Source organism: Vanessa cardui, chromosome 6, assembly GCF_905220365.1.
Source record: "Vanessa cardui chromosome 6, ilVanCard2.1, whole genome shotgun sequence".
NCBI lineage: Eukaryota > Metazoa > Arthropoda > Insecta > Lepidoptera > Nymphalidae > Vanessa > Vanessa cardui.
The window spans coordinates 3690715-3715207 of record NC_061128.1 but is presented as its reverse complement, the minus strand read 5'-3'; the positions used below and the strand labels follow the sequence as shown (position 1 = coordinate 3715207).

The 24493-nt window shown below is 32.2% G+C and overlaps 1 protein-coding gene across 1 annotated transcript in view; it reads left to right on the top strand.

Annotated features, from left to right (window-relative positions):
* The first annotated feature begins 675 nt into the window (after positions 1-675).
* Positions 676-24493, top strand: part of LOC124530201 (protocadherin-like wing polarity protein stan) — a 144875-nt gene continuing 121057 nt past the window's right edge. Inside the window, exon 1 of the mRNA XM_047104215.1 lies at positions 676-717. The gene's annotated coding sequence lies outside the window, so the exon portion shown is untranslated. The remainder of the gene's footprint in view (positions 718-24493) is intronic.

Here is a 24493-nt window from a genome sequence, read left to right as displayed (position 1 = left end):
CCTATATGTTGTTTGTTCGTTTATTCAAGCCGAATAATTCTCGAAATTCACTTATTTAATCAAATAAAATATGAATAAGGTTATAAAAGCGTGGGGCAAGTATTCGTTGATTTTGAGATATTAATTTTATTTTTCGATGTGATTTAATAATGTTTTTTAAATGCAACCTGAGCTGTGTTATTGCTCAATCGACTGCGAAATCGGGTGCTCTCTTAGCCTTCAAACTAAAACATGGCAATAATTGCAATTCAGAGGTAGAATATATAACGAGTGAAAGGTAAATACCCAGTAGTTGGACAAAACCCTACCAGTAACGAAACCTCATATTTCTTGCTAGCTGTACCCGCGACTTTTTGTACCTTTGAAATTAACAAAAAAAAATATTCTTGAACCCTTGTTACTCTTTATTACAACATCTACCTGCCAATGAAAGTCCTGTCAAATCGGCCCAACCGTTCTAGAGATGAGCCGGAACAAACAGATGGACAGAACGAAAAAGATTAAATATAAGTAGTATTTTGTACTGTGTATATGTACATACATATATATTTAGTAAACAGCTGATATTTAAATATTATAAACATTAAATATTCTCAAATTAAAAACATGTATTTTTTTATATAATAATTATTTTTAATTTACTGTACTGCATATTTCAAATTTTTCTTTATCCTTTCAGATATTTAGCAGCTATACATCCTGAACATCAAATTTAAGGTACATTATTTCTTTTTACATTTTGCACTCCATATTACAGCCCATATCTAGCTTTATTATCACGCTATGCCGGGTTTTGCTGACTAGATATTCCCGGTATCTAGAAATTGTCCAAGTGCTTGATTTGAGTCTATAAGCTCAATCTAGAGACTTAGTATCAGATGACAGTCGACGGACCACTGGAGAGATAAGATCTTAGCAGATAAGAACTAATGAATTTAAAAGCATTTTTATATGCGATATATTAGTATATTGATATATAATTATACTATTATTAAGCCAACGGCTGCTCAATATGTAATGTTATGAAGAATTAAAATAAAAAGTACATAATATTAGTTTGAACCACTATTGTTTAAAATTATTATCATTACATAGTGTAAAGCAAGCTTAGATCTTTTAAATCACGCAACGGATTTTGAGACGGTTTTTTTAATAGATCGAGTGATTGGAGATAAAGGTTTTTGTATATAATACATGGACAATATTTTAAAGATACACTGATTATTTTAAAAGTTTCCAATGTCATGTAAATTTAATTAATTCTATAGTATAATTAGTATCTGTGTTGCACCCGCACGACGCCAGAGCTGGTCTTTAGTACAGGTATTTAAAAGCATTGTACCAAGATATTTAATTTATATTGATAATAATAGGTATATTAATTTAAATTTACAAATCGTCAAAACTTCTCTCACAGAGTAATTATTTACTCTCTAATATACATATGAAAACAAAGAATTTTTCTGGGAATTGAACACGAAGCAAGCTTAACGAAAAATTATATGGCGTGATTTCCATAGAAGTACGTGTCCTTACGAACGTAGTGTGAGTTAGCGGTGACTCAGCCGACAAGGGCGTGTACAGACGAACCAAATCATAACTTACCTATAAGAAGCCTTTAAAAAATACATTATATATTACTAGTAGTCGCCCGCTTCCCTCGCGTTTTAGGGTATTAGTTGTCATGTGTCAGGTAATAAAGTAGCCTATGTCCATTCTTGTAGTTCAAGTTTGCTTCATACAAAAGGTAAAGTAAAGTAAAGTAAAAGTAAAGTAAAGCTTCATACAAAATTTCATGAAATTCGGTTTAGGAGTTTAGTCGTGAAAGAGACAGACAGGCAGACAGAATTGCTTTCAAATTTATAATATAATATAGATTGATTACTATATTAAATACTGTAAATTTTTCTTACTAATTTTAATAGTTATTTTATATGGTGCATTTAAACTACATAGCTGTCAAACTTTATCTCACTAGCTGATCTGTATGTATATCGTTCAACAAAATGTATTCTATGACTATAATGGACTATGTGCTTACATATTGATTGTGATAAAAGAATATTGTTGTATTAATAAAAGTTTTTATATAATCTGCTTTTATTTTAACTGACAGTAAACTGACTTGTCTGATGTGTATTTATAAATAATTAAACAATAAAATAAAACAAATCATCATTTTAATTAACAATATCCTCTAGAGACTCGTCTGTCTGGAATTCAATTTTTTTTCTTTGATAACTACAGTTGCTTTTTACTGGTATTCGAAAGTATTTTTGTGTTTCAACTTTTAAATGAATAAATGCAGACGTACAAGTAGGATATCCAATGACTGTTACTGTTAGATGTCATATACTGTATGATTCCGATTCATAAACCAATTCGAAGTTCAAACGTGTCGATTTTAGTCAATGCACTGCTTAATCGTCAACGATTTGAAAGCTTGAAGACTTTGAATAAATTAAAGCAAAGCCAAGTTATAATTACAGTCCTTTGTAATTCATTTTTAATATTCATTCATATAATTTTCATAATTTTGCCACTTAATAATAATCGACTAAAATGAAGCTGTGTATATTCTACAATTCAAATACGAGTATTAGAAAGAATATACTTTTAAAGTCATCGCTTTTAAAAGCATATGTGAATCGTTTTAATTGATTGAATTGTCAAAATATCTTTTATTATTTCTTATTAATAAAACTCAAAGATGATATCGCTTTAAACGATGTATCGGTTACTAATAACTACTGCTGGTATATGGTATTGATTGTGTATTCATTACATATTCGCCAACATTAGTTTCAATGGTCCTTTATTTGATCTGTAGCGTGTTATATTTATAATATTCGTGGAAAGACCACGAAGAGCGTAAATCCGTTGTTATTTATAACAATCCCGTTTAAACTAATTTGATAAATTGTTCTAGCTTAACGATAAGTCTTGCCGATAAATAGGGTGACTAACCCGTAATTGAAAATAAAATTCACGTCAGGATTACAAGTGATTATGGATTCCAATACTTTTAATGTTGCAAATTGAAATGCGTTGTTCGAAATGATCCGTGAAATATTTAATAAAAGATTATTTAATTTGAAACATAAAAATGAAATTGAACTATGAATATTTTTATGTTACTTTCGTCGTTTTATTTTAGGTAATTGAAAAGTCTTTTAATTTCATATATATCTAATATTCTGAACATTTTGTAAAATTATTATATGGACAGGAAAATTTAATAAAGCTGCTCATGAAAATAATATTAAACAAATTCTAATCTAAACATCTTTTCCCTGTGTCGTAGCTGTATTCGAAGTCTTAGGGTTGTTGCGAAATGATCTTGGAATATCCTAGAATATTATTTTCATATAAGAATTGATACGGATCGAGTATGGTATGAAGTCTTACCTAACGTATGAAGTTCGAATTTTGATTTAACTTCCGGAATTCGGATTCGGAATAATCATAATTGATAATGTGAAGAATTTGCCCGTACATTATATTATTTGGGACATTTGATTACACGAAAATAAAAATTGATTGATGAGTGGAACATAATGTGCTGAACTGTATCTTTGCCTATTGATTTTCTCACTTCGGTGTAGCTAGACACAAGGGGCATAACATATTACTTACCTCCCAAATTTAGTAACGCATTGGTGGGAAAAGAAATGCTGATATTTAAACCCTCAGAAAGATACTTAAATACTTATGTATATATAGTGGTGACCACTAACCATCAATGATCATTTTAATTGAACTTAAATATGTTAAAAATAAAACTGTTAACAAGGGCTATTATATATATTTGACGAAATGTCAGAATGCTATTTGATATTAATTCTTTTAATTAAACGTCAGCATGTTGACAGCACATCAGTACTTCCGTTTGACAACCCTGACGGCTTACAAAGGGGCGAAAACAACGCATAATTGCAACGATTCATGACTATAGTCGAGTGTAGACGAGGTATCGATTAGCGTTTTAGTAGACTGCTGGAAAATATTCCGATGGTTATATTTTGCTTACGAACTTTTACAAGTAATACGTAAATAAACGTATATTATTCTATTATTGTTTGGTGGTCTATTGGGCGTCAGTTCACCTACACATCAGATTGAAAATATTGAATGAGTATGGCATAGCATAGACCACAATATAAAATCATTCGATTCCTTGGAAGAATGCCAAGGAATCGAATGATTTTCAACGCTTAATTTTCTAGATTATATTACATATAAGATTATTTTATCTATGTATGTAATAAAATTGGAGTATCTGTATTCAAATAAGTAAATGTTGATTTGGATAAATAATTAAACTAAAAATATAATCATTTAATATTTCAATTTTAAATTAATTTATAATATTATAACTTTAGGGAAAAAACTTATAAGATTATTATCTACGATCTAATAGCTCTATTATATTTTATTAATGAAAGAGCTTTTAAAATGTTAAGTATTTTATTAGCGGTGACGCTCTCATTAAACTTCAGCACAAAAAGTAACAGATTGATAAAATAAAAAAAGGATTGCTTATTTTTTATTTAAAATGTCTTTATATTGATATTTTATTAAATATCTGCTCTACCACACCAGTAGTTACTAGCTTAGGAACTGTAACCTTATAAGGTACTGAGGTCCTGGGTAAAAGCATACACACATCTACACATATTCATACACAATCATACACATGCTCTGTATTATTACATAGTCATATTATATGAATTTTACTAAACATTTCCTCCTAACATTTGAATGAAACTGTTTGTTGATGAATGATCCTATGTACACTGGCAACCGAAAACGTTTTAAAATGTATAAAACCTTTTTGATTTCCTAGGAATTCTCAGTAGCAGCTCGGAATTTGAAGTTCGCAATTTTACACTCCAGTGCCTCAAAAAGCATGTAAAGCTATTGGTCGTGCGCCTAAACTTTTTCCAGTACCATCGGACTGAGAGCGAGGGTTGCTTGTACAATGTGCATGCGAGCTAACATCTCTTATGATTGATCGACGTGACAATCATATATTATGACGCCATGTTTTTTTAAAACGTACTCGGTGTTATAAGCTCGATTATCTTTTAATTCGCTAAAAATTGGCTTAATATTTAAATCTAATTATATAAAATATATAACTTTCTATAAAATATACAACTATATGAAATGTATATAATATCGATCAAAAGGGTAATTTGTCTTGATTCGTATTAGTTTCTAGATTATACTTCGTATAAATATATACTTATGTCATTTTCTTTTTAAAAAATGTACAGTCGGGGGAATAATTGTTCGTCACCTTAAGATCTATTTTCGTGTGCCCAGTATCAGCGATAATCTGCTTTACCGATCGAGAATTACATATTGCGCCGCAATAATTTGATGTTTAGGTTCAAAAGGTACTAAGAATTTAAGACTTGGTAAAGGAATGAATTTGAAAATTGACGATGGTTACTTACTCTGGTTCTACTTGGATTTTAAATTGAAATACTATTACGTAATATAGCCTTCAAGAGCTGAGAGCAAAAAATAATTTATCTTTAAGGGACGTTTTATAATAATGTTGCCACCTAAACGATATCAAGTATCGGATTCCAGTAAGACTCATAACCATTGAATGGCGCAGACGTCGCACTCACATACTCGACGTTCGTGAGACGCATCCAAATCGCCTCAGTGGATTAGGGCTGGCACGAAGAGTATAATCGTCACAATTTATTTTTACGAAGGTTTTACATGTTCGATTCTAACTCCCAATGCCTTTGAATTTTATTTAGCTAAATCCAAATATACCAAACGACAAATTAATATTCAATCATTTATCGTCAATAGTGCTCTATAAAACATTATTGATTTTAATATTATAATTGTGTAATTTTAATGTTATAATTATAATTGTGATAATCAGCTTAATTATGTAAATCCTTACATAATTAAGCTGATTATCTAATGACTTTCTACATATAGAAAGAAGAACACATAGCTTAATGAATTGTCAACAACAATATATGGTCCCATATATTTACATAGTTCTGAATATTTTTTTATAACCCAAGACCAAAACAAGATTTATTTATAACCAATTTACCATTTTGAAAATAGAATGCCTAGTAGCTGTCTTATACGAGTATGTATGCAGATGGGCACGAATCAAACTACACTGGATTGTAATACATGTATGTATATTATATTGAATGCAACTAATATTAAAGATGTGTAAAATATATGTATATTTTATATGTATGATCGTTAATACATAAACATTATAAGATTAATATTAAACAATTGTCAGAATTTTTGAGAAACCGACTTGTTTATTAGCATCGTGTATCGTTTCGTGGTATGTGGTTTCCATGTGAGAGAGGATCTAGATTTTACAATTCTTTATTAGTTTTCTAATTAAATTCTTTAATTAGAAAAGTAACTAACCGCCCAAAATATTACTGATAGTCTAAAAAATTTAATTCTAAAACCACAATTCCAGATTTACTTTTAGCTACTGTTTTATTTACTGTATATACATACATAGAGAAGTGAAAATAGAGGCTGTTATTTATTGTACAATTTTTCAGATGCCAATAAAAATTTGTTGTAGATTTTGAAAAAATATTTTGATATTGATAATATTGGCAACCCTAAATCATTAAAGAATCTCTGTTCGTTACTTTAAACGACTCACAGCGGAACGACAACGCAGAATTACGATCTGTCGACTGTGTAAAATCTATCAGTGACGCTATGATTGTGTGTCTTTTAAAGTAACAAAATAATTCTCTGACACTCACAGATAAATTTATCCTGGCAAGTAAACCAGAAAAATTATCTTATCATTCTAGCAATAAGTAATACTAATTAAATTCTTATTGGTAATAAGTAAATACGTATTTCTAGATATTTATTTATTTCATTTTTGGAAATTTCATTAAACCTTTCCTATTTTTTTTCAGCTTGATTTAAATTAATAAGTACTGGTAGGAACAACCACCATCATCATTAAATGACTATTGGAAAATTTAATAAGATTTTCTTTAAATTAAATACATAACCATATTCACATACAATGAACGTAACTAAGTTAAAGATAAAACGCATATTTTTCCAAGTAATAATATTGCAGTAATAACGATTAGTCTCCAACCAACTCCATATCCGCTGTATTTAATAACAGGAGCTAAGACAGTCAAGAGACAAATAAGCGGGTGACAGTTGCTAAGACAAATCTCTCTTCGAGGATGCATTGTGTTCACGAGCAAACTCTGCTGCGTGTTTGTGGCACGTAACGTCGCCGGGCAGACGCTATGTGGGGAGTTAGTTTTACAAGCTGTTGTTTCAATAGAATTTAAAAAAGTACGTGTGTTATTCTCTTGCTTAATGTCAGAAGAAGTGAATTTTAATCGAAGGTTGCGAATCCAACGCTCACTCATGTTTCTTGTAATTATTTGAGTGTTAATGGTTCATCTCGTGCTCGACGGTTACGTCATAAGAAAATAGTCATAATTGTCATAAGTGTAAAATATCGGAAGTTCTCGGCGTTGACTTTATGCATACCCGTCTGAATAAGTACCTAACATCTACTGACCATACATTCTATCAATAAGCAGCAAGAAGAATGGCGAGTCAATTTCTTTGGTTAAAATTTCATACAGCACAGCTCTTGGGCGGTATACCATTACTTACCGACATGGGCGTAGCGTGATCTAATAATCATCTTCTGCTCATTACGCAATCATCATCATTGAAATAAATTTGTGGTAATTTATTACAGTGCGTTAGGGTGAGGGAGCTTGTGTAATTATTAGCACAATAGACATAACGAGTACTCCTGATTGGCAGCGGCTTGCCAATACGTCTAATGCAATATGCATCAACATAAATTTTTATTAGACGTTTTATTTTCCATTCATCTTATGACTTCTCTTACAAGTCTTTCTAACATATATATTATTTTAAATATGAAAGCCTGTTAGAAGCAATTTACTTGTAGCTTTTACTATTATTTATGCGTTATCATAAATGTTTATAGTTAAATTTATTATTTAACTCATTTCGATTAATGATTTATGACGCTCGTATTAAAATTAACTGTTTCATCCTTCCTGATTGTAGCCTAATAATAGCCGCGTTATAAGGCTGCAAAATCCGAGGTCTATACGAACTCGAAAGCGATTAATATTAATTGAAACAGTATTATCATCATCATCCCGAATAATAAATTTAAATTAATCAACATATATTATTCTTAGCATCGAACCTTTGGTCAGTCCAGCAATAAAATAATCTGTTATATCGGTAAAACAATTTTCAGTGGTATGTGGGAATTTGAAGTTGGCAGTTCTCATCGTATCAGATTTCAATCTCACGTTAATCTGAGAGGAAAGAAATAAATATTATTTCCCTCTTTTCTTAAACTTTCTCCAGTTTCCAAAATCCTTTAACAAGTCTTAAACTGTTAGTACCTTTTGAATCTAAACATGAAATCATTGCGACACTATATGTCATTTTCAATCGGTATAGCAGATTATCGCTCATTCTCAGCACACGAAAATAGATCTTAAGGTGACGAACCTTTTCTTACCCCGACTGTACATAATAATATAAATGAGCAGTTCGGATCCTCTCTGATGTGGGCCGTTGTAGCAGAAATTGGTCTGGAATATGTCACATCAAATGAAATATAAATTTTCAACGTTAAATGAATATAACAATTAGTTACTAATGTAATGTCTTCCATGTGGGAAATCTTTAAATTTAATTACACAGTTCGCTACTGGAGTACACATCCGTTTGGTGAAACATTAGCAATTTTAATGTGCTATCTGCTGTATTCTCCGCACTCTGAAACAAATAGTTAGCGTTAATCTATCGTACTAGTACTGAAACGTGATAGCTTAAGATTTACGTTTTACAAGTAAAAATATTTATGCATTGCAAATATTTTTGTAAGACTCGAAAAATACGTCATTTTTTTGGTTACATTCTGATAAAAATTAAGATACCTACATCCTAAGGTTTTTAGAACATACGTCATTATAGCAACGAAATATTTAATAAACAATAATATATTCTCTTAAAAAGTACGTAAAACCTAAAGATTCCTAAGAATCCATATTTAAATCTTTTTTTTAATTTAAATTTTTATAACTTTATTTATTATGATCATTATATATAATATATAATCGTATATACAGGGTTATTGGTAATTCGACGTATATCCGTTGAGAAGTGACAGGAGTGACTATTTGCAGTAATTTTAACCCCCATATACATGAAGTTGCATTCTTGGAAAATTTTAAAAAAAGCTGAAAAACGTGATAACTCAAAAATGGTAAATTATTGCACCACTCCCATCACCTCTTAACGGATATACGTCGAATTACCAATAACCATGTATATATTACGTATGATTATATGTAATACTATATTTAATAAATTATTTTATTTCCACGTGCATATTGTAATATTTTAAACTTAAACATCACACGTAAAATTATATGACACAGATGTACTAGATGTTATTCTAACATGTATGCAATATCCTGTGGAATAGGAAGAAAACCGAGGCTTCATAATAAATATTTAACACAAACAATCTCAGTAAGTCGATAAAGAAGCCGTAATTAGAGTTGTCGGAATGTTCCCACTTCCCGTAAGTTCCCAGGCACCGAACCGCAACCCGGCGACGTCTATTGTACTGTATATACATATTAATATCAAAACCCGCACAAGCTATTTAAGTATTCTACTCAGAAGTGTCGATAGTAACATCTACCAACGCCATATACATCTAATTATAATTTACATGTATAACTATTTATTTTGTGCTTAAAGTAAAATGTTAATGTAATCAGATAAATACTCTTTTAATTTAATAATTATATGGTATGTCTTTGTGCGTCAAAAATATTAAAAGTAACACATACTTAATCATAAACTCTTAAGAGCAACTGTAACTCATCGTTTTATAAGTTAAATTATAGTTATCACTGGTTCAGAATGCAGATTCTACCGGGAAGAACCGGTAAGAAACTCAATAGTTACTCTTTACCGACGATTAAGTTACGTAGTAATTAATTATAAATAAATTATAATTTATGATTTATGGAGATTAACAAATGCTAATTTCACACTTTTTTATTGTCTATTTAGTTTTTTTTTTTTATATAATAAACTCCTTATCAAGTTTTACAGGTTTTTTTTAAATGTATATGTGCATTTGTTTGTATCTCATATCTAGCGAACGAAATAATGATATCGACTTAGGACCAGTTTCATTCGACATGAATATGTAACAAAAACCTGATTAAGTTCTTAAAGAAATCGATCAAGCAGGTTTTTGTATGAAATAAAAAACTCCATAAATGCCAATATAGCCGAATGATAAAAATAATTTTGATAAGGGATTACAGCTTAAACAAAAGTTATTATTAAATCGCATAAATGATGTCATAGCTAGAATTACAATTACTTAATCTGTAAAGAAGAAAATGCAGCCCTAAACAAAAAAATATATATTTTACAATAAATCTAAATCAAATTGACTAATGGATTGGAATGATAAAAAGGTTCTCTAAATTGGTGCCCTTGTTTAGGGGAAGATGTAATCAGGCGAAATCCTCGTTAAATTGATCGAACATAAATGTTGTTAGTCTACCAGTTTAAGTACAAACTTGAAATCATTGCTGTAAATTACTAATTAAAGATTAACAGCTATGGTAAAAAATGTACAACAAATAACATTCACTCGAGCAAAAAGGCGAGACAATAAAGGAGACTTCTTTAAATCAAATTAAGAACTGCATAAGTGATTTAACACTTATAAATAAATAAAAATTAAAAAAAAAAGAAAAATCGTCTTCAAACAAAACACTATTGCAAAACAAATTAATTTGCACTTAAAAGAAAAAAAAATTTTTTTTGGAGTTCTGAGTAAAATGAAATGAAAAATATTTGACTACTTAAAAGTCGATTTACGACTATATAACGTAGTTACAATTATTAATATATTTGGAGTCGGTGTCAGCCGATAAGCCGATAGCCTCATCTTTTTATAAGTCAGTTAAAATGAAATTTGTACTAAACAAGTGTTGAATCTGAATAAAAAAACCTGATTTCCGCTGGAATTTCAAATGATGTTACTCTAAGCGAAATTGCGTTTTGCATCATGCGAATACAAAATGAAGTTCGTTATTGTCAACAGCATTCCTTCGTTCGTTATATGCACTCCCTGTCTACGTCCCTTACTCCCTGGAATACAAATTATTCTGATAAACACTGACGTCGGCGTAGTGCCATTGTGTATTGCCTGAAATTACTGAAACATTTTAGCTAATGGTTTTATTAGAATGTTTGATGTCGCGGGCTTATGTATGTATTATAATGAAGCCGGGTTTCTTAATTTAGAAGGGTTACCGAATCTCGAATGTAAATGTATTCATTATTTTAGGATTGTTTTTAAATTACGAGTAACAAACTGGTAATTTCGTTCCTAAATAATTGATGTCACTGGACACTATTACTGCATGCATTGAAGGATAGAAAGTGCAAAGCTAAACACGTGGGCTTAACTGTACAAGATAACATTTTGTACATTATGCCATAGTTATAGTTATAGAAAGTTATAGAATTATAATCAAAAATAAAAGGACGATTTTCCATTTGGGATTAATGGATATAACATATTCACAGCTATTCCCGTACGGATTCCGCAGCCCTTAGCTATCCTCACAGTACTCTTCCTCTAAGACCAGGGTAGTTACGATTCCTTTCTAGCCTACTGCCTAAAGGGAGAATGTACGATTTAACACAATAATTGCCTGTGCGGTAACTTTAGTTGTTGTGACATGCCCAATATGAAACAGTGGTTTCTGTTCCGGGACAGAATAAAGATAATTATAAGGCCGAAGTCATGGCAATTACCGATTCCATATCCCAAGATTTGGTTCTCTATGCTCGGTGCGTTTACCACAGGATGGATATCTATGATCCATAGATCTAGCTCGCACTGTTAATAACCGTAGATTCAACGCCAGCGTTGCTTAAGGGTATTATCAAAACAATAAAAAATAACGATACATTTTCAAGTTCAAATATTTTATTTTATTTTTATCGTTGTAAGAATACTTGTAGAACATAATTAATATAGTGTAGACATTTACAGAGACAAATTAAAAAAGTTAATTATCATTTCGTTTCAAGGAAGTAATTTAACCTCAACGAACCCTGTCATTTAAAAGCCATTTAATGTAGATGAGGTAACTCCGAGACGCTCTGCTCCACATCGAGATGCAGACGGAGTAAATGGATGTTTTGAAAACTAATAAAACTTCCACATGTGTGTTATTTCGTAGCAGTTTGACTTAATACGTTTCTGAACATAAATTTTTTGCTTTTTTATTTCCATGAATTCTCTATCTCTACAACATGTTTAAAAACTAGAAACTAAAATAATTCTGCCAAACAACAGTACTTGGTATTGTTGTCTACCGGTTTGGAGGGTGAATGAGCCAGTGTAACTACAGGCACAAGGATATAACATCTTAGTTCCCAAGGTTGGTCGCGCATTGGCGATGAAAAGAATGGTTATTGTTTCGTACAGCATCATTGTTTATGGGTGCTGGTCAATAACATAAAAAAAAAACTACAGACTTCTGAAAATGATGTGATATGATGCTTAATTTTAAAAGGAAGCGTGAATAAATAAAGTTCATGATAATTGTGACTTTTTGATGTGAAACGTGACACACGAATAAACTCTTTAAGCAATGGAATAGCGATACGGTTGAATAGCTATCACATAGTTGCTCTAAGTCGCAAACTTGTTAGAAACAGCTGAATGTCTCTTCACTACTTGAAGTCTCTAGAAACCTCACAAATTTCGAACTTCATCGAACTTGCCATCAATGCGATCTGTTCGACGTTCGACATTTTACAGAGACTTCAATTTAATCACGTGCTTCAATTGTTTTTATGCACTCGTTCTTACTAATGATTTCAATTTGAAATTCACAATCGGATATCTAAATGAAACTATCGTGAATATAGTACTATCATAAAATATAAGCTTTTTTTTATTATGCTTTATTTATAAAAATATGAGCTTATGACAATTAATGTATTATTCTCAACATTCAGTACGAAAACTATCTCTTATTAAATATAAAAGCTTTTAAAAAAACTAAGTATATTTTTTGACCAATTAGAAAATTTATTACTCCATAGTCAGACACCAATAAATCTATCAGGCGGGTTACGGCTCAATGCTCACTGAACCCTACCCTTGTCAGGAGACTAGCTTTCAATCTAACACCTTTTTAATTTTATTATAGTTCCTTTTAATTATATTTTACAAAACTAAAAATTATAATCAAAATATTGTTTTACACACCACTTTCATACTGATTCGCAACCCAACAGATACATTTTAATTCTTCATCATTATATTAATATATAAGAAGAAATTTCGGGTTCTTAGCTTGTGTTATATCAGTAAATATCTCTCAGTTAAATGTATTTACGCAAACAAATTCAACAACCGTCTCAAAGCTTCTAAGACAAAGATTAAGTCGTCATAGAATAAACTCTCTGTGAGACATTAATACCTACACTTCAGATTTGAAATGGTAATTTTTGTGAGGCATTTTAATATCATATTTATTTTCATGATCTTCTAGATTTTTGTCTGTTTAGTTTTTTATCAAAACTGATTATTCGATTTTAACGTATTGTATTTTAATCTATTTATAATTTAATGACAGTACTTATTAATAATATCAGACCGAACGATTACATAGAAAATATTATTTTAGTGTATTGTTTTATGAAACAGTACTTTTTTTATATATCAATATGAAACAACAACAGCAGCCTGTAAATTCCCACTGCTGGGCTAAAGGCCTCCTCTCCCTTTGAGGAGAAGGTTTGGAACATCTTCCACCACGCTGTTCCAATGCGGGTTGGTGGAATACACATGTGGCAGAATTTCTATGAAATTTGTCACATGCAGGTTTCCTCACGATGTTTTCCTTCACCGCTGAGCACGAGATGAATTATAAAAACAAATTAAGCACATGAATCAGCGGTGCTTGCCTGGGTTTGCAGTTTGCACCCGCAATCATCGGTTAAGATGCACGCGTTCTAACCACTGGGCCATCTCGACTCAACACTCGAGTCAATATGCAATAATATAAAACTGGCCATAAATTATAAAGAATGTTTAAAATTAAAATTTTACTCTAGTAAAGCACGGTACAGCTAGTGTAAAATAAAATCTATACTAGTAGTATAAATGAGAAAGTAATTATGTCTGTCTGTCGATCTTTCACGACCAAACCAATGAACCGAATTTGATGAAATTTGGTGTGAAGCGAACTTGATGTCCAAAGAAGGACATAGACTACTTTTTCGCCCTAACACATGACAACCAACCATCTAAAACGTCAGTGAAGCCGCACTTAAATTTTAGTGTGTCAGTCGCTCTTTAGATACATTAGTCTACTACTACATTTAAGAGACTAAAATATATTACGTAAAACCAAACTAGGACTAGAAGGCAAGTCAAAATACAATTAGGCAGAAGCAACTCATTACTCGCTGTAGTGATCTGGCGCGTCTGCATCATTCATAAGACTTAAGCCGTCATTCCGGGGCGGTTGGAACTCGACGCTTCTTGGCAAGCCGCTTATGCTCTGCCCCGAAAATTTGCACAAACTTGAAAATTTAATGAACAAACCGAATATTCTATCTCGTGAAATTACTTTTTCTCATTTAACTTTTTATTCATTTTCGGGTAAGTACAGTCGGAGTAGGAAAACCTTCGTCAGTTTTCGAATTAATTCCTGTGTCAAGTTAAACTCTTAGTACCTTTTGAATCTAAACATCAAATCATTGCGACGCAATATGTCATTCTCGATAGGTAAAAGCACATTATCGCTCGTACTGAGCACACGAAAATAGATCTTGAGGTGACGAACCTTTCCTTACCCCGACTGTACATACTTGGCTCTTTGCTCTGTTTCGTAGTTTCAAAGATTTTTAAATGTAGCCTTTTCCTGGTTACTGTTATTATATAATTTAGCATTAGTTTGTTACTAAATGAGTCTGAGTCTGAGTTTATGCAATTATAAATGAATAACGATAATATTGTGAGTGATTATCGTTTACGGTTTTACTCGTTAGCGATCCAGGAGTTAACTGTTAAAATTATCCAGTGAACATAAATATATAACTAAACTAGAAAATCTTTCCGTAAATAACCTTTAGCAAATCTAAATGAAGACTCTATTTTGGACAACATATTATTGTTCCGGCACTGGTAAATATCAATATTAAATTTATTATTAATATTCTTTTTATATGTAGACAACATTCATTTTTCTTAATTCGAAAATCATTCTATAAATATCTTTTAGCAAACAAATGAAGACTTTTTAGGAAAACTCATTCTTGTTACAATGTTACTAAATATCAAAATCGGAAGACATGTACATGTATTAATTATTATTCTGAGGCTCAATTATAAGTAAACATGCTTATTGTTAAATTCATTTTTCATTCAAAACAAGATTATGCAGCCTATAAGAAAGCGTGGAATTATTACTTGTGGACTTCCAGGCAGAATAAATTAGATACATATATAATTGTAATTAAGTAACATGACTGTATTTTTAAATGGTGAAATAGAGTAACTACGGATAATCTTGCCGGTTCTTCTCGGTTGATCCCACTTTCCGAACCATTGGTGGCTTCACTTAATATAAAAAAATATATTTGTTGTTAAATGACGATTGAAAAGTGCTTGTAAAAGCATACTTGATTTTTGATTTATTCATTAATTCCTTTTTATATCCGACAAAATAACCCAGGCTTAATTAAATTATGCTCTCCCATTAGAACCATTTATATGTAATAATATACATATACTGTAAAAAGGGATAAAGTTTTAAGCTGTTTACCGAGCCACTAAGTCCGACCAGCTTGTTTAGACACGCCAAACCTCTACATTCCATTATCGTGCTGAAACATAATAGAGTGACTAATAAACCTAGTAATAGGTATTAGCTTACAGTGGTCACGCAGGGTTGCATGTAGAACTAAACCAACTATAGTAAAACAATTATGGATTAACGAGAATTATGTACAGCAGTGTTATTCTGTAACTCGCTAACGTATCTCACTCGTAAAATATTGAAAACCGATACGATATGTACAATGGCCTACCTTGATGGTAGGGTATTGTGTACTCAGTATTGTTGTGTTACAGTGTGAAGGCCAAGTGAGCCAGTGTAACTACTGGAACAAGGGATATAAGATCTTAGTTCCCAAGGTTGGTGGAGCGCAAGGTTCGCGATGTAGGGAATGGTTAATATTTCTTGCAGCGCCATTTTCTATGGGTGATGGTGACCACTTACCATTAGGTGGTCCATATGCTCGTCCGCCAACCTATACCATAAAAAAAACTATCCTGTTAACTTTTGAGTGCTAGGCAACTGAGTTTTATTGTTGTATTGACCCCATTCGAATGTTAGTTTATATAGCACTTTTTGTAATACAACCATTCAGATATAATATATTTTACTTAACTACTGTATCAAATTCATTAAAACCACAACGTCACTCGCTTCGTGCATGATGCTCTAAAATGTGAAAAACATGCAAGGGTTATTTGCTTACTAATAGACAATCAACGTAATACAATAAAAATATATAAAGAAATGTCTATTGGTGTTAACCTATCTTGTTCATCATCATCGTCTGTTCAGACAGGAAGTGAAGAATCAAAACGTAGCAGGGCTTTTTTATAAGAACAAAATCTGTAATTCGATTGATAAATCATTCGTAATTTTTACGTGCAAATTATCATCTGAAAAAGGGTTATACAGGAATTACTCCTGTATAAGCCTTTTTAATATTGTAGAATCGATTTTTATGTCGCTTCTCGAGATTGGTCTAATAAATAGTTCCACTTGTAATTGATTAATGACGACATCTGTGGTGGAGTAGTGAGTACACCAGTTTTCGATTCCCGGCCGAGTCGGTGAAGATTATCATTAGTTTTCTATGTTGTCTTGGGTCTTGTTGTACCGTCGTTACTTCTGATTTTCCACAACACAAGTGCTTTAGGTACTTATGAGTCGAGATGGCAGTGGTTAGAACACGTGCATCAACCGTAACCGATGATTGCGGGTTCAAACCCAGGCAAGCACCGCTGATTCATGTGCTTAATTTGTCTTTATAATTCATCTCGTAACCAGCGGTGAAGGAAAACATCGTGAGGAAACCTGCATGTGATAAATTTCATAAAAATTCTGCCACATGTGTATTCCACCAACCCGCATTGGAACAGCGTGGTGGAACATGTTCCAAACCTTCTCCTCAAAGGGAGAGGAGGCTTTACTTTAATTTACAGGCTGTTGTTGTTGTTTATTGTTGGTTAGGTACTTACATTGGGATCAGAGTAATGTATGTGATGTTGTCCCAATTTATTTATTATTATTATTATTGTAATCAATTCGCTATCACAGCAGAAATCGAGATAGTTGGAATCGTATGTCTTTAATATTTAAATAGATCATTGAGACGTATTAAAGAGAAACGTGTTCGTTCTAAATATTAAACCGCTTCTTCAAATTGTACGTACGTGAAATTGTTATAAAACCGTTTCTCACAGATGCATAAATCATTAACGACGACCGTACATTATTTCGATTAATAGAACTTTAAATACTATTATTATTACGTTCAGTTTAAATATTCATCGATTTATTAAAGTAATGGTTAAGGAATATGAACAGTTGGTAAAAAATATAAAGGATTTTAATACACGTCTACGATAAGGTATATTGTTCGTTGGTTCAAGGGCGGGCCGGCGGTCGATGCCAAGGTTACTCTCAGAGTAATCCGCTACGGTTAAACGTGGCTTTTGTTGTTTTTATGCTAAAAATAACATTAATTCTAAAATTATACAATATTTTGAAAATAATCATATTTTTGTCGAAAATCTGGGTTAATAAAGCTGAGATTTTAATTAAGAGAAATCCTCGTAAGGAAATCTGCATATGTTGGCTGAAATTTTATCCTTAAATGGAGCGGTGGTCAAGGAAATTCCAAAAACTTCGACTTCTCAATAAAAACTACCTTTGCCCACTTGTATTGTCGGCGAAATAATCTGTGTAGCAGTTATTATAAATATTAATTGTATAATATTAATTTGTGTTGCACAAAATTAAGGATTTAAATACAAGCGTGCAATCTATATATATCAAATATATATCAAAGATGAGATATTACCAACAATGCATATATGTCTATCACAACAGATAAAGTAAAATTATATAATATTTTAAATTTTAAAGACATATTTTTATTAAGGTAATAATATAAATATATGCATTGTATTTAAACCTTAACCTCTTAATTACCTTATTACTGATCATAATAAAAACATCAAAATATACTTTATTGACTTTATTTTGAATATCCATTTGATAAGATTAAATTAAATGCAAAGCTGTAATATATTAACGTATAAATTTTCATATAAATTAATCTTATTGACTTTTGACACAAGTTTACGACTCAGAAGCATTTACTTTATAGGCTTATGTGTTTGACCGCGTTACTCGGGATCATTCTAATTCTATTCTAATTCCAGTTCCAGTTTATGAAAGCTTTTGTTATTACATTTTACATTCTTTCAGTAGCAGTCCAAAGATACTAAGCCTTGATACTCCTTTGCCATGGAATTCTGTTATAAGAGACAGGGAATAGAGACATGATATGTGTTTCTGGAAACGCTATTGTTGTGCAAATACCCTATAACTTTTTTTTTTTTTTTTTTTTTTTTATGGCATAGGTGGCAAACGAGCAGGAGGCTCACCTGATGGAAAGTGACTACCACCGCCCATGGACATCTGCAACACCAGGAGGCTTGCAGGTGCGTTGCCGGCCTTTGAGAAAGGAGTAGGCTCTTTTCTTGAAGGTTCCCATGTCGTATCGGTTCGGAAAAACCGCCGGCGAAAGCTGGTTCCACAAAGAGGTTGTGCGAGGCAGAAAATGTCTGAGAAATCGCGCTGTTGTGGATTTTCGGACATCAAGATGGTGCGGGTGAAACTTAGAATTTTGACGAGATGTCCGAAGGTGAAATTCAGCAGCCGGGATTAATCCGAACAATTCCTCGGAACATTCCCCGTGAAAAATTCGGTAGAAGATGCAGAGTGATCCGACATCTCTACGCAAAGCCAAAGGATCAAGGAGATCGGAAAGGGCTTGATCGTCGATAACTCGAGCCGCTCTACGTTGGATGCGGTCAAATGGAAGGAGCTGGTACTGGGGAGCACTCGCCCAGAGGTGAGAGCAGTACTCCATGTGAGGCCGAATTTGCGCCTTGTATAGTTTTAGGCGATGGGCCGACGTGAAATACTGTCTCGCCTTGCTGAGCACGCCCAGCTTTTTTGAAGCCAATTTGGCTTTGCCTTCCAATTGACCGCGGAACTGAATGAGGCTCGAAATATCAACGCCAAGCATTCCGATACTACCTGTAGCGGCTATCGGAATGTTCTCAAATCGTGGAGATACGACAAATGGTGTATTTTTAGCGGTTAACGCGCAAACTTGCGTCTTTTTGGGGTTGAAATGGACTAGATTTAGCCGGCCCCAATTCGAGACTTCGTTTAATGAAGACTCGATTTCAGACACAAGTTTGTTCCGGTTCTCTTCGACGTTTTCCCGAGAAATATTAGCGCGGCCGGTGTATAAGGTGTCAACGGTACTGTCGTCTGCATAGCAATGAATGTTCCCGATTTGCAACAAATCATTGATATGCAGAAGAAACAGAGTGGGTGATAGAACTATATGAGATACTTCATTTGTATTATTAAATGATTATCTTATTAATTAATATCAATCGATTTAGTATTGCAAATTATTGGGGAAGTCAGAAATTCATCAATTTTCCGATGAGAAACATTAGGATTCATTACGCGACAAAAAAGAAGTGTGTTTCAGGGTCAATGTATTTATGTCAGTTCCTTTTGTCCACTATGACTTTTAAATTCCATAACAGATTTGGATATTATATATATACATATTATTTAGTTACGACCTTTACATGATCCGAGAGACAATACTTGATTTGAATATAAGTCATGAGAGGACTGTTCCGGTTTTTAATTACCTCTTGTATTTACAATGCTTTTACTTGTATTATAATTTTTATCGTTATCGTATACTCTGTAGCGTTTAAGAACAAAAATTACTTTACACATGCTATCAAATTAAGTCAATTGCATCCCATATTAAGGGCTTCATCAAGGGCTTCTTTTAATTAAATGACACTTAACACTTTTATGGGATGTATTAAAGTAATATGGATACTTAATTATAAACCCTAGCGGTTCTTTAATAAGGGCGTTAATCGCTCGTTTTTAAAAGTTTCGCAAGTTTTTAAACCGGTTCACTTAACATATTTGCAAGTGGTCGGTATCTTTGTTTCCGACAATTATAATATAGCTCCGATAGTTCCGTCGTAAACATATTGAAGCTGGCTTTAAGTTTAATCGTTTTATTTAAATGAATCATAAAAACGAAATTCGATCGGAACATATTTAATTTAAGCAGTATCTTTAACATGATTAAATCTTAACGATTTTTTTATATTTAATTTGTAAGAATTATATGGGCTTTTATTAATTTAATTACGCTTGTAAAAATGAAACATTACAAATCAAACATTTTCTACGCAAATAAATATGTACAGATATTAAACTTTCAGATTGAAACCTACAAAGTTTTTATTCCACAGTAAATATAATCACTACATATTATAAATATGTAATGATTATATTTTCTGCTTTAAGATTATACTTGCTATGAAACCAAGTCCCCCCGCCATTTTCATGTGGTTTTCACTACTAGACAAAGGTATTCATAAAGAAGGTTTAGGTATATAATTTGTTATGGTTTTTGTGCAAATAAGTTAAAATAGTACGACAATTGTTAAACACGTCGAAAAAAAACAAAAAAGATATAAGTAAAGGCTAAAAATATAAAAAATTACTTATGTCCACCCGTGCGAAGTCGGGACGGGTTGCTAGTTGTTCAAATAAATTCGTATATATTATACTTCTTCACGTCGACAAGTTTCTTGTTTTACTCACAACATTAAGACTATCATTGAGTACATTCAGATCGTATTACAGTGCATTGGAGCGACCTAACACCTTGTCCCTAGGATACGGTTACGGGGAACCAGTTTAGTTCTAACCAGATCTACGTCTGAACTTCGCTTACTCTTCGCAAGTATAAACTTCATTAATATCTGTCAAGTCTGGAAGACCATGTAGCTATCTCTTTATGTATTTATTTATAAATTGATGTGTCGTTGTTCATTTGTCAGCGATATGACTCTCTTACTTTTATACGTTGCCTTTTTGATTAAATTAGCACATCATATAAATTTCAATTCAATCTGATGTAGTCTCGTGCTTGCATACAACGAAACATTTATTTTTCTAAGAGAGTCTACCCACGTTTATGGTCCGCTTGTGAGTGAAGTGTTGCAAGTTTAAGGTAATCTATGTATGTTTGTAGTTACCTCTGACAACGCCTTTGCTTTTCATAGTGAAATAAACAAACATGATAAACAGATACAAGTTCATCAACATCATTACATAGTATATAAAACATAAAACAAAGTCGCTTACTGCTGTCTGTCCCTATGTATGCTTAGATCTTTTAAATGGCGCAACTGATTTTGATGCGGTTTTTATAATAAATAAGGTGATTCGAGAGAGCTTTTATTTAGTGTAGTTTATGTATATAATACAGGGACAATATAGTAAAGAAACAAGATAAAATCTATAGTATATTTAGTATCGAATACGAGCCGTGTGAAGCCGGGGCGGATCGCTAGTTATCTATAATATAGAAACATAGTGACTAATTTGAGATGAAAACGAATAGCACTTAAATATTCCAGCAAACCTTAGAGACTGCGAAACGCTAAGCGAATGGCGAATATTTGCTCGGTAAATCTGTTACGTTACAAGGCGTTTACAGAGCGTTAAACTAGGATTTAGCGCGGAGTAGTAATAGCACAAATTTAATTAAAACAGGTCCTCGGGCACTCCGCACCTTATTTGCGGCATAAGATAAGCCCTTAGATATTTACTTTCAAAGTGATGTTTGCACTTTGTTTAATATATCGGTTTTAAAAAATATCACGTATCTTAGTGTAATGATATAATTTTATCACGGCTACACCAAGAGCCTCATAAGTTAGGGATTATTTATTACGCTTCTGAATACTTTAATAATTATCTTGTAAACATATTTAACATTAAAACCTTTTTAATTTTTTTTACTAAATTATTGTATGAAAGTTGTAGAATCTATATTTTTTCTATCAATATTAAAATTGTAAATAAAATTATAATTATTTGCTGGTTTTAGACTATTAAATAATACAGTAATAGTGATATATGTTCTAAATCAATTGTTTCTATTGTTGTAAACGTCTTGGAATAAAGAGGTAAAGCGTGAGATAATAATATTTCGTAGAAGTTATATTTTATATATTTTATTATACACGTTTTACATTTTAATTTCATTTAAATTATGCATTTAAACATAAACAATTTTACTATAGTTATTTCGTGTGAAAATAAATTATAGTATATTTAAATAAAAACTAATTATAACGTTGTAACAAATAACAAAGTTGTTTAAATTACAGTTTGTATGAAACGTACTCGTAACTGTAATAAATGTTCTCCGTATAAAATTTTAGCCACACTGACTAATTTCAAAGCCAAGCAAATTGCGTAGATATTATAACGCACAAGTGTTTGCAATAACAGAGGCTAGGACCAACCGCTTCACGTGCTTTCCAGTTCCAAGGCCTCCTGTGTAGTTTACCAACGCTAACATCCAAGCTGCTTATATTTTTAATGACAACCTGGCAAAAAGTACTTAGGGTCGAACAATTTATAACCATATTAGCAATGCATGTGACTTCGTGCCTTTGAATTTTTAAAAAAAAATTGTTGTTCAGTCCACAGATTTTACTATAACTTATTAATTTAGTATAAAGCAGCTTTTGAGATATAAGGTCGTCGGTGGGAGGTCACCGATGTAATAATGACGGTGACCTCTTTCTTTCTTTTTTCTTTCTTTCTTTCTTTTCTATATATATTCAGTAAGAAAAGAGTTATTTTAATATTACAAACAGACATTCCAATTTTATTATATGCATAAACGTTACTAAATATTGTAGGCTAAAAATAACATTTAGTATTAACCATGAATATAAAAAAGTAAGTTCTTTAAATTAAATCACTTGTTATATGCACAGAACTAAAGTGGTTTACATTTTGCAATTAAATCTAAGCTAATTAGTATGCACATAGTACGAGTACGTCGCTAAAATAACAATGCGTTCATACTGTACGTTGGTACAAATTCACTTATAGCTTTATTCACAAAGTTTATTAATCAAAGGAAGCTTTGTTTTATTAATATCAAAGACAAGTATTTTGTACGAATGATACTCGGCAAATATATTGCTTTACTTTTGACAAGTTTCGTAGGACTTTCTTACTTTGAAATGTTTGTTTGTTTTACTAATTAGCATTATTTCATTTATGTATACTTGGTGGTAGTCGTACAATCCCGTCTGGGTAGGTAGCACTGACATATCATATTATACTACCGCCAACCCGTAATTGTTTGTATTGTTGTGTTCCGGTTTGAAGAGTGAGTGAGCCAGTGTACCTAAAAGCACATGGGATACCTATAACATTTAAGCTGCATAGCATTGTTTCTATGGGTATGGCTAGTAATTAACAGTCCAAGAGCTAGTTAACACTCCCAGTAGCGGTTTACCATAAATATGCTACATCCTATTAAATTTTTAGGGGTTATTTGGCATGGTGTTAGGCAAAAAGTATTTCCTTTCTTGGAATTCAGTTTGCTTCATACCAAATTTAAACAAATTCGTTTCCTTAGGTTGGTCATGACCAAAGAGCGTCAAACAGACAGGAAGAGTTACTTTCACATTTATAACATTAGTATAGATAGACTTAAAAAATGAAGGGGCTGATGACGTGCAGGGCTGACGTTTGCTCATCACGTTAGCATGCGTAAGCGATCCCGTGGCGTCCGCCGAAAGACGGAGAGGGTACCGCTGGTTTTTTAGTGGGTAAACCCGGTGGACCTGGGTGCACTCGGCGTCCAGGAAACCGGGGAGTCCCCCCCACTTTCCATCACGTGGGGGAAGCGCGTAGAGCGTTTTCCAGCGAAAAAAAAGGGGCTGACGTTTGCTAGGTTATGGCTATTGCCCTTAGCATTGCTATGAATCATAAGTGTACAATTTTCTGATCGTACAGGAATACCATATTCGTATAATAATACGTTATTCTTTCGAATTAATAACGGTACTAGTAATAAAAGTGTGTTATTAATTCACTAGTATGTCATTATACGAAGCGAGAGTGTT